Raw genomic sequence first — 13,384 nt, 5'->3', positions numbered from 1 at the left:
AGCGGTAAGGGCAGTAACAGGTTTACCATCCATCGGCAACAGACCTGACAAAACTAAGAAGGTCTCAAATGACTTAGCGACAAACCTAACTAGTGCAAAATTTGATAAAAGATCACTAATGGTAAACGATGTAAAGGATACAAATATCAGATTTATCAGTATGATCTTAGGTTACAAGGCTACACATGCAAATAGGTTAAACTCAGTTTCTAGCCTATGTATTAAGAGTGCCTATGATATGGTAAATAATAATGCAAGGATAGAGATATTTGAATGGCTTAAAGATGAGCTAATAGACAATCTAGGAAAGATCAAAAGGGAAAAGAAAGGAACATTCTGATTTAGAAACCTACTTGTTTGCTTGATGCTATACATAACCAAAAAAGTACCGGTATTGGTGCCAAATATTTTGGATTTGACATACTGGTAGGAAAACAACTATCAAAATTGCTAAACAATATGGGAGAGAATAGGGAGAAAACCATAAATGAGCACTTTCAAGCACTAAAGTCTCGAATGAAAACAAGAGTAAGGATATCACAATCTATTGTGGATAAGTACCAAAAGGAAATCTATTTTGTGATAAAGAAAGATGAAATTTGGATGGAGATAGTTATTCCTAGAACCATCTAGGTTACTAAAATGAGGTATGAGACTGATGATAACATAATAAAAACTTATGCAAAAGTCCTCCTAGAAGCTCCTAAGGAACCGAAAGAAAAAGTATTTGGTACTGTAGAAACTATAGAAAGAGAAATTCAATCAAGGAAAAGAGTTAAGAAGGTTGAGGCAACTGTTAGAAAAGGAACCTGATAGGAAAAAGCTATTAAAGAAGATGTGCTAAAACAAATAGGTATAGCTGAAAGTGAGTTGGAAGCAGTTCAACCGGAAATTCACCTTTCACTGGTTGGAACTTCTTTAGAAAGTAACATACTTGCTGTATTTAGGATAGTTGAAAGGAAAAGAAAACCTTCACCAACACCTTCTCCTACACCAAAGAGGACAAGACAGAAGCAACAGGCAGTGAGGCCCCCAACAAAGAAATTAACTCCAAAGAAAAAGAACATGACTCCTAAGAAGAAGAAACTAGAAACTATTGCTCCCATTGATAAACTTCTCAGTGAAATTACAGAGGATGGAAAGTTGAAGAACATCAACAAATTATATGCAACACTATCTACTAATGACAAAGAGAAAATAAAGAGTAGTGTAATCTTACACTTAGATATTTTCAAGAAAATTATGATGCAAGTTGTTGATGAAATACCAACAAATTTATATAATAGACTAGAAGCTAGAAGAGCAGCTATTGTTGAGCTAGCTAAGAAAATAAATATTGAAAAACTACTTGTAGTGCACCCTGTTAACTCACCTGATGAGATAGATCAATTAATCTCTAAGGCTAACTGGTCAGTATTCTCAACTACTCACCGACACATAGCACTAATGGTAGGAAGAGTGAATCACGTAACAGAGGAAACAACAGATGCATTGGACATATTCCTAGTAGAAAAAGAGAAACATGAAGAGTATAAAAAACCTAAAACCTTCAAGGTATATCAAAAGGACAGGGACAAAGGAAAAGGTAAGGTAGGTGGACCTCCCAGTATAAAGATAACAGACAACTTACCCACACCAGCTCTAGATACTCCACCAGTAGACACTACTGACAATCAACCAACAACTGAGAGTATGGACACACCACATGAGGATACAAATCCTAATTTTGAGGTGTTATATACAGTGAACATTGACACTCAGGAAGTCAATATTTTGGTGGATAAGGAATCGACTGAGAAATCAGATGTGGCAACAGAGCCACGAGTAGGAAATATTGCATTAGAAAATATTGAAATTGGGGAACTAAAACAAACTCAAGGTTCAAGTGAACCCTCAGACACTGGAAAGGAAAAAACCACAGATGTGCAAACTGATGCATCCACTCAGCCCTTGACAACTAGTGAAAATGAAAAACCAATTGAGTCATCGGCAACAGGCAGCACAGAGGAAAAACTAGCAGTAGACAACATAGAGAAACAGGTAAAGAAACAAGCTCTTTCATAGGTATAGACAGAGATAGTGCCACCAGCCCAAAATGAAAAGCCTAAAATTTTGTTTGTAGAAATGAAACCTCAAACAGATCCTCCTAATAAAGAGGAAAGCAAAGCTGCAATTACAAATTGTAAAAACTGTTGGACAAACATCTGGTACAGCCATGACAAAATTCAGATCTACTAATGTAGCTGAGGTCTTATTAGATTCAATAAAGAAAATAATAGAGTATAATGCACAAGCCTATAAGGCTATAGATGATGCTTTACCAATTTTGAAGATGATAGCACCAAAGTGTAGTGTTGAGAATAAGGATTCTTTGAGCCAATTAGACACATTGTCTAAGTATATAATCGGCAACCTAATAACACTAGACAAAATAAATCAGGATACATTTAAGGAAAGAATGATAAAAGAGAGAGAAAAATTCTTTATGGAAATTGTGAATAAGAACAAAGAGGAAATGGATACTCTTTTCCTACAACTCAGTAAAATCATTCTCGACTTTAAGAAATTATATAGGGACACTTGCAAAATAGATGTATTAATAGAGGATCTTGACAAAGAAATCAAAAAAGCAGAGGATAAGATTAATAATATTGTTGATAATCTGATTGGAACATTCGACTCATTTTTGGAATTAGAGAAGACAATTACAGAGCAGGAATAGAAAATCAAGAAACTAGAAAATGAAAAACAAAGAATAAAGGACAAAGCAAAGGACTTAAAATGCAGACTTGGTCCAAGACTAGAGTATCTGATTTCTTTTAGAAAAGAAATATTTGAGGCTCTGGTTCCCAGACTAAAGACATCGGAAGAGAAAATGCACATAGTCACCGGTACAATGCAAAGGACTCAAGAAGCCATAAAAGACTGTAAAACATTCAGCAATGGAATAAATCTAGTTTTGATAGACATTTTCCAAATTGTAACCCACCTGTTACAAGAATCCAGGCAGGACTCCTTTGATAGCAAATGACAACCTTTGTCATTGATGTCAAAGGGGGAGTAGAGGAATGAGAAAAATGGTTCATTTGCTCAGAGGGAGCACACAGTTTTGAGCATACAATTTTGGTAAGACATTTTTGGTAGACTATTTTTGGATATCATTTTTGAACACTTTTTGATTTTTCTCATGAGTGTTGCCATCAATGCCAAAGGGTGAGATTGTTGGAAAATACACACTCCAATGAGAAATCATAGGTGATTGAAGGTTTTGTCATTGATAGCAACCTTGCAATCATATGATACCACCAAGACAAATATACCGGCACTGGCAATGACAAACTCTACACCGACACATAGAACACCAGTAGTGAAAGGATGGATACGGGAACTCTGGGCAACAAGAATTTTGTTGATAATATATTTTGTAATTAATTATAAAATCATTGTAAGACGAGATGGTGAGTTGTAATATGACTCATATATGTATGAGATCATTGTAGAACATTTAGTAATAAGGTGATAGGTGAAATTATGCAGACCTAATATGTGAAACATAGGTTAAGGGTTTATGTATGAAGCAGAGCTAAAATCGGTACTAGATCTGGCATAGCAGATGCTAATTTGAAACAATACAAGACACTTCCTTTGTAATTGAGCAGTGAGCTCTAGGCACTTGGCCTTCCTGCATGTGTAGGCCCCCCTTGTAAAAGAGTAATATTCCCTTATTGGCCAATAAGTGAATATTGTGGGTCACAAATCCCACAGAGGTTTTTCCCACACTGGATTTCCTTGTTAAACTACTGTGTTATGGTGTGCTTTTCATGTGGTTGTTGTTATTCTTGTTTACTACATTATTTTTGGTTTACCGATACACAGTACTGATATGCTTTACATGTTTTAAATCAAGTAAATTCATTAACCTGGTAGATACTGATTCACCCCCCCCCCCTCTCAGTATCTTTGGGGATGCTAACATCATCAACCTTGACATTGATATTCTCAATAATTTTTTGTGTTCTATTGTTGTAGCACTTGAGAGCTTTACTCTTACTGGAATCCCAGAAATATTCCTTCATCACATTTAGCATCAAACTTGCTTAGATGCTGACCTCTCTTGATGTAACATTTACTACCAAATACTTCAAAATAACTCACAGTGGGAGTCTTCCCAGTCCAATACTCATAAGGGGTTTTAACTCTACCTTTCTTAATGAGTACCTGGTTCATAGTATAGACTGCAGTGCTTGCTGCTTCTCTCCAAAAAGTGTCAGCAAACTTTCCTTGGATTAGCATCATTTTGGCTACTTCAACTATAGTCCTATTATTCCTTTTTGTTATGCCATTCTGTTGTGGTGTCCTTTGGGTAGACAACTGCCTCTTGATATTGCTATCCTCACAGTAATTGTTGAATTTATCAGAAGTAAATTCACCTCCTTGATAAATTCTTAGGCATTTTATCTTTTGACCACTTTCCTTTTCTACAAATTCTCTAAAGGCTTTGAACTTTCAAAATGCCTCAGACTTGTCTTTCAAGAATGTGACCGACATCATTCTTGAGTAGTCATCAGTGAGAATCAAAAAATACCTATCTCCCTAAATACTTCTAGTTTTTGTAGGACCACACAAGTCAGTATGCACAAGATCAAGTAAGTTTTCTGCTAAAAAAGACTTACCTTTGAAAATTGAGGAAGACATCTTCCCAAGTTGACATTCTCTGCACAAAGAATTCTTTGGTTTGTTTAGCAAAGGTAATCCTCTTACTACCTTGATCTTACTCACCTTTGTAATATTGTCAAAGTTGATATGACAAAGTCTTCTATACCATATCCAACTATCATCAAACTTCGCCATCAGACACCGACATCTTGGCATTTAGCTGAAACAAGTTACCTCTTGTCTTCTTAACGATAGCAATAAGTTAACCACTCTTTCCAATTATACTGCAAACTCCACCTTTGAACTCTAGAGTGAGTCCTTTATCATTTAGCTAAGCATCAGTCAATAGGTTATGCTTAAGACCTTCTACCTAGTAGACATCATCCACACTGCTCTTTCCATTTAGTGAGATGGATCCTTTTTCTTTTATCAAGCATGGTGCATCATTGCCAAATCAGACAACACCTCCATCATATTCTTCCAAAGATATAAAATTTCTTTGGTCACCAGTCATGTGGTGAGAACACCCACTATCAATAATCCACTCATTATACTTATTAATGCAAGAGACAAGGGATTTCTTGTCAGACACTTCTTCCTTTACAGCTACAAACACTATGTCTTCATTCTCTTCATCCTCAAATTATTCATCAGTAACACCTTCATCCACTGCAACAAGACAATTTCTTCTATTTCATCCTTTATACTTTCTAAACCTCTCTGGCTTATCCTTATTGTCATTGTTAGGACAATTAACAACTATATGTCCTATCTTATTGTAGGAAAAACATTTTAAAGAAAGCTTACCTCTATATTTACCAGTTCCTTTCAGAATTCTTTTAGCAAGAAGAGCTTGAAACTCCATCAAAATCTCTTCATCATCCATATCTTTGCATTGCCTAGATTCATAACTAGTGCCTACTTCTTTTCCTTTTCTGGATGGTGCAGTAGATGCTTTAAAGGCTGACTCAGTCTTCTGAACACTGCCATCATAGCTATTCAAATCATATGCAGTCAACTTTGCAATGATAGAGTCTAAGGATACCTTGGTTTTGTCAATAGATCTTAGCTCCTGAATAGTTGCAACTTTAATTGCATAGACCAGTAACGATGATCTGAAAACTTTACTTACAATAGTGGCATCACTAATTGTTCCACCAATGCTCTTGATATCTCCAACAACAGTCTTGATCCTTATGCCATATTGCTAAATGGTTTCACCTTCAACCATCCTCATGTCTTCAAATTTTCCTCTAAGGCTCTCTTCCTTAGCTTGCTTGACATGCTCATCAGCTCCATAAATAGTTTCCAGTGCATCCCATACATCCTTAGGAGTGTCCTTATCTTGTACATCAATGAACTCAATATCAAACAAACTGTTGATAAGGGCTTCCATGACTTGCCCATTTTCTTGAATCTCTCTTTTCTGATCATCGGTTAGAGTGCCAGTGGTGATTACATAGACATTTTCAACATAGCTCTAGTGTTGAGAACCCAAATGCTTGATATAGATCTTCATTCTATCCTTCCATATTTTTAAGTTGTCTCTATTGAACTTAGGAACTTCCCTCTTCATCATTATAGTAGGATCTTTTACCTCAAGTGGTTAAGATTATATCACCGAGGACCTAGAGTTTCTCTGATACCAATTGATGAATAATGATAAACAAAAAATACCCTAACTGGTACAAAGAGGGATAGGTGAATCGATACATACAAAAAATTCTCCCCACAAATTATCAGGTTAAAACAATACTAACCAGTTGTCTTCACCACTGAACTTAACCATGGCAATACTGGTTAAACACAGTAAGACCTTAGACAGTCAAAACCAGTAAAGTTGAATACTTCAAATACATTCAACACTTGATAACTACTTAAACCATAAACATATGCATGTTGTATATCAACAATACCATAACCATTAGCTCTGCATGCATAACCACTTAAACAAAGAATACTCAGTCATCACATGAAAAATCCACAACTTATGACACACAAATTTTTCACGTAAACCCAAATGGGAAAAATTCATGGTGGGGATGAATACCCACAAGCTTGTTTTTAAACTCTTTTGAAGCTTGCTCTGTTAGAATCCTAGTCTGGTTAAATACTTTACAATAAGGTTCTTTTAGGAACTGATCCTGTTAAAGATCACCCAATTAAGGGATGGCTATATACCCTATTAAAGGTTACCTCGCTAGAGGATTTGAAGAACTCAATGATCTTGAGTCACCTGATGAGAGGATATACAATAAGCCTGTTACGGCTACCTAGCAAAGGGATTTTCCTTATGTTGAAATGGTTAGAAGACAATAGGTAAAACTCTAATCTGATAACAACACTATATGCTAAGGCAAATCCTTTTCAGTTCCTCTACTCTGCAATCACACTCTCTAGTTTTCCATTCACTAGTCTACCAAGTATTTCATCACTCGGATATAGACACAACATTTGCCAACAACTTACAGCAACAAACATTATCGACCTTATAGACAACAATTAGGTCGGTAGCATAAACCCTAAACCCTAAGCATTTAGGTTTACAATTACAGGTGGTCCAATCCTTACTATCCAAAGATTTTACATAGAAGGAAACAATCTCGAATAGATCACAAGTCATTCTACATCCTCCATTACTCACCGCACATAGAAATCAATAACCCATCATGCTACCTTCTCATACTACTAAGAAGAATGTTCCTTCCCATAGTAGATATTTAATGCAGTCAATCCTTCACATGCAAGATCCTTAAGGAAATCCTTCACGCATGAAAAAATGATGTGGCATCTCAATATCATTCTTATTTCTTAGCTAATTCATCACAAAATATCATCGGTTTCATCGCACAAGAGAGATTGCCAGACCAGAAACCCTAGAGCTGAGACTAGCAACCAGTAGTCACACTTAGTGAAACCTTGACACCGGTTCACTACATTTGTTCATACCGGTTCACCAACTTCTTCCAATCTTCATACAGATTCACTTGTACTTATTGACATCAATGACAACATACATTATCATCATATCATCATGTCAGTTCATCATATGCCAACACAACATAACCTGTCGGTGAACAATATAACCTATTGGTGAACAATATACCAATAACTATGCATAAGTCACTAAACTTGCCAGTGAACATAACCAAAGATCTCCAAAAGGATAAGTGTTGATAAGTGTTGACATCAAAGACAAAACCAATGCAACACATCCATAATAACAACATCACCTTGAACACTTCGAACATTTGAATGTCTAAATAGGCTAGTATGCAAAAGATATTGCAATCCATCTGCTGTATATTTTTTTCTTTTGAAAGAAATCCTTGTTTGCTTACCCAGCTAGCATTCCTTACATATTGGATTAGCAGGATTAATAATCTTAGGATAATAAATTATGTAGAACTAATCTTAATCATTGAATCAAAATTTACATGACACATTCTCCTATGGCAGAACGAACTTTCATCAATATGAGAAATCAAGCAACTTTTATCACTAGCATTCAAATGAAAAATGTTACCTTTAGTCTTGGTTCCAGATGCAATCTTTATAGCGGAGCCATTTAAGATCTTGGATTTTCCATCCTTGAATTGTAGATCATAACCTTTATCAACCATCTATCCAACACTCAAAATATTATGCTTCAAACCTTCAACATACAAGACATCATCAATGTTATGCTTACCATCGAAAGAGATAGAACCTCTCCCACAGATCACACAAGCGTTGTCGTCTCCAAATCTAACTATTCCACCATCATATCTATCCATGCTCATAAATTTTCTTTTATCACTGATCATATGATGTGAACAACGACTATCAATTACTCATTCATCTTTCTCTTTAACTTTAATAGCTAAGGCTTTCTCCTCAATAAGACAACTAGTGGAATCAACAATTACAAGTCCATATTCCTTAATGGCAAGGAATACAAATTCATCTTCTTTTGACTCTACATCTGGAATACCTTCATTAGTAGCATAATAATAGTTCTTTTGATTCATATACTTCCAATTAGACTTGTACGACTTCTCATATTTCTCATGTTGTCATATCTATCATTTCTATCATTCCTATCATGCTTATCAAACTTATCATGCCTCTAATGCTTAGCCATTCTCTTTGGGCATCTAGAAGGAAGATATCCTATTTAATTACAAGAGAAACATTTCAAAGGCAACTTTCCATCATACTTATACACACCCTTAGGCAATCTTTGGGCAATCAGTGCTTCAAGTTCATCTAGCTCTCTTTCTTGCTCTTTCATCTCTCTCTCTCTCTCTCTCACACACACACATTTCTAGATATTTTTCACTCATCAAGGCCATATTTTTTCTTACCAGATACAGATGCATATGATTTAAATGCAATCTCAGTTCTATGTGATTCTCCAAACTCACTCAACTGAAATGCAATAATCTTTCCAACTAGTAAATCTCTTGTCACTATAGTCACACTCTGGATCTCATCAATAGAAGAAACCTTACATTTATAAGAAAGAGGCAAAAATATCAACACCTTAGGAACAATTACATCTTCCTCAATCGTTAAACCAACACATCTGATACTTAGAACAAGATCATTCACCTTAGCCATGAAAGAGTGTATGTTCTCATCATCTCCCATCTTTAGCATCTCATATTTTCCTTTTAAACTCTACAACTTAGCAACCTTCACATGTTTATCACCTTCATACAAAATATCAAACTTCACCCAGATACCATGTGCGGTCTGAAGTACCATTACAATTTGTCATCTCAGAATCAATCAAGGCACTAAGCAATGCTTCCTTCACTTTAATATTATGTTCAACTTCCGTGATATCATCAAGAGTAGTTGTTCCATGTGAAGGAACAATATAAAAAAAATTTGTAATCTTCAAATAATCTTCAGCAAGAAATTTCAAGTGTACTTCCATCCAGTCCTTCTATATAATATAGTTACTCCCATCGAATCTCAAACTATCCTTCTTAAAGATAACACCAAGAGATGAAATCTCGGATCTCCTCAAGAAATTAAGCTTCTACTGGAGGATCTATCTCTGACATCAATTGTTAGCACTACCCAAGAAGGAAGACTAAGAGGGGGGGGTTGAATCAGTCTTCATTGGAATATAAAAAATAATCACAAAACACAGATCTGATAAACTATAGTAATAAGAAAAATAAGCAATTTCAAAGCACAACACACAACACTAAGATTTTGATGTGGAAAACCTAGTTAAGGGAAAAACCATGGTGGAACCTACCTTCAGTAAGATGATACTCTACATTAGTACGTGAAAATATTACAATGGGGAATGCACATGCATTGAGGTACACTGCCTAGAGCTCACTACTTAAATATAATGGATCGAAAGGCTACAACCCTCAGGGAAGTCTCATTAACTTGCAACAAGATTTGGACTACAATCTGGAAGAAATGAACTGAAATAATAGCATCACCAAATGCCTGATTACAGATCTTGTTAAGCACAAATGTCTCCTCTGCAACACCAATCTCTCCTCAATCACAAGACCGAAAGATGAATCACTTGTTCACACATAAACCTCTCTCTAATTATGCAGACATAACCTAGACACCTAGATTACATGAATATACTGTTGGCAAATGCACACTCCAATGAGAAATTATAGGTGATTGAAGGTTTTGTCATTGATGGCAACCTTGCAATCATATGATACCGCCAAGACAAATATACTAGCACCGGCAACGACAAACTCTACACCGACACACAGAACACCGGCAGTGAAAGGATGGATACCAACACTCTGGTCAATAGAAATTTTGTTGATAATATATTTTGTAATTAATTGTAAAATCATTGTAAGCCAACATGGCGAGTTGTAATATGACTCATATGTGTATGAGATCAGTGTAGAACATTTAGTAATAATGTGATAGGCAAAAATTATCCAAACCTAATATGCGAATTATAGGTTAAGTGTTTATGTATGAAGCAGAGCTAAAACTGGTACTGGATCTAGCATAGCAGATGCTAATTTGAAGCAGTACAAGACATTGGATTTGTATAATCCATTTTTGTAAGTCAGTGTGACTTCCTTTGTAATTGAGCAGTGAGCTCTAGGCACTTGGCCTTCCTGCATGTGCAAGCCACTCTTGTAAAACAGTAATATTCCCTTATTGGCCAATAAGTGAATATTGTGGGTCACAAATCCCACCGAGGTTTTTCCCACACCAGTTTTCCTCGTTAAACTACTATGTTATGGTGTGCTTTTCATGTGGTTGTTGTTATTCTTGTTTACTACATTATTTTTGGTTTATCAGTACACAATATTGATATGCTTTACATGTCTTAAATCAAGTAAATTCACAAACCAGTTAGATATTGATTCACCCCCTCCTCTCAGCATCTTTGGGAATCCTAACAATTGGTATCAGAGCTTGGTCCTCTATTTTAAGAAGCCTAACAACTTGAGGAAGATCTTGTCATCGGTAGAGATGGAAAACTTGAGAGAACAGTTGAAAATAGCTCTTTCAGACTATGATGCAAAAAAGGTGAAGAATATCAAACTTGAAAATGATCTAAAGGTTGCTCAGGATATCATTCAAGCACTTCAAGAAAATCTTACCATTGCAAGAAATAAGAGAAGAGAACTTTGTGAAAAGATGCAGAATGAGAATGATGAAAAGGAAACTCTTAATGATCTGGTAAACAAGCTACGTCAAGAGATTATTACAACATAGAATGAGATGCAGGCTATGACTATGAGATTTTGTAAAGAAATTGAAGATAGGAAGAAGAATGAAGAAGACTTGGCCAAAAGACTAAATGATGCTGAAAATGAAAACACAAGACTTAGTCATGAAAATGATATGTTGAAGACAGATCTAATGCACACACAAAATGACAGAACTGAACTCATAAGATAGAAAGGAATCTTGGAAAGTGAACTAACTACTGAAAATCATCAGAAAAAAAAAATTCAAGAAAAGTTCAGAAGAACTTGGTGACATGCTAAAGAATCATAAACCTAATGGTGATACAAATGGCCTTGGCTTTGAAGTTGGTGAAAGCTCCAGTACTGCAAACAATTATGATCATAGCAAACCGGTAAGATAACCTACTGCTTACAAGTTTAATGGAAAATGCTTTAACTGTAACAAGTATGGTCATAGAGAAAATCAGTGTAGATCTAGAAATTATCTAAACACTAATACACTGACCAGTCAATATTCTAAATGCAACAAAGTTGGTCATGATTCAGAAAATTGTAAAATGAGTGTGAAATGATATGTTTTTGGAAGATTTGGGCACTTATCTAATCAATGCAGAACACATACTAGCATAGGATATGGGATAGCTATTCAAAAGAACAATGTGACTTGTTATGCCTATAACAAGATCATAAATATTGCTAAATTTTGTAGAAGTAAGGCATCATCAATAAATTAAAAAGGTCCTAGTTTGAAAGGAAAAGAAAAAGTTGAAGAGGTAAAGAAAGAATTTTCAAAACAATGGATCAGAAAGTCAGATGAAAATGTTGATGCGATTACACCTCCACTAGCAGAGCAGAGTAACACTCCACCGGCAAGAGACTCCTCATCTAACTGAAGAAAATTTTTTTGGGGCTGTTTATGGTGAAAATGGATACAATAATAACAGAATTGAAAGCTAAATGAATCCAACCACAAAACCTTAGCCTAACAACAACAAAGATCCACCATAACATATGAAGATTACCTAAGACAATGCAAATAAAATAAAATCACAAAGATTATACCATCACATGTCCAATAGGGTTTTGAATCTCCATTCTTCCTATCTCCATTGATCTTGCTTGATATATTTGCTCTTAGATTTTATGTGCACAAGAGCTCAACAAAGAACAGAATGTGGTTGCAAGTAGGATCATAATGTAGTCAATTGATCAAGTTATTAGGATGATTGATTAGGTCATTAGAGTTTGATAATGAAGGAAGCATCTCCTTAAATAGAAGACACAATATGAAATGGAGGGATAAGATTGAGAGGTGTAAAAAGGAGGTCAGCTAGGATTAGAGGGTAGGTAGAGGAAATAATAAAATAATGAAAGAGGTAGGTAGTGTAGGAATTAAGAGATGAATAACATGTGTCATAGGTGGAAAAGGATAATGAATTAGTTAAATAAATAAAGATTTATTTAACTAATAGAAGAAATGGGATAATTAAATAAATAAAATATTTATTTAATTAGGAAAATGATAATTTAAATAAATAAATGTATTTATTTAAATGAGAAATAAGGCTAGAAGAGGATAAATGAATTAATTAAATAAATAAAGATTTATTTAATTAATAGAAGAATTAGGCTTAGATAATTAAATAAATAAAATATTTATTTAATTAGACATGACAATTTTGAGTGTCTACATTTTGCCCCTCTTTGAGACAATGCGGCTTGTCGCGTTGTTTCAAAGAAGATAAGATGAACTGATACAGAGTTGCCCCAGAATGGGAATGATATGCCCCCTCGAGAGATTGGATGAAAATGTCTGAAAAGATTGCAGACAATCTCTCGATAAGAAAGACGGGATAGAATGGACGGACTGAATAAAGTGACAAAGCCACAGGATGAAAAAGACTAACTCAGGAAATGAAGGCTAAGGCTAGGGTAGGCTATAAGATAGACCACGGGAAAAGACATCCTCATTGTCATCCACACCTTCACAAGATCAAAGTCTAGAGCGAGAAAAGAGCAGGAGCAGTCAGCAGCGATGG

Source organism: Cryptomeria japonica, chromosome 3 (assembly GCF_030272615.1).
Source record: "Cryptomeria japonica chromosome 3, Sugi_1.0, whole genome shotgun sequence".
Lineage (NCBI taxonomy): Eukaryota > Viridiplantae > Streptophyta > Pinopsida > Cupressales > Cupressaceae > Cryptomeria > Cryptomeria japonica.
This window is presented reverse-complemented; position numbering follows the sequence as displayed.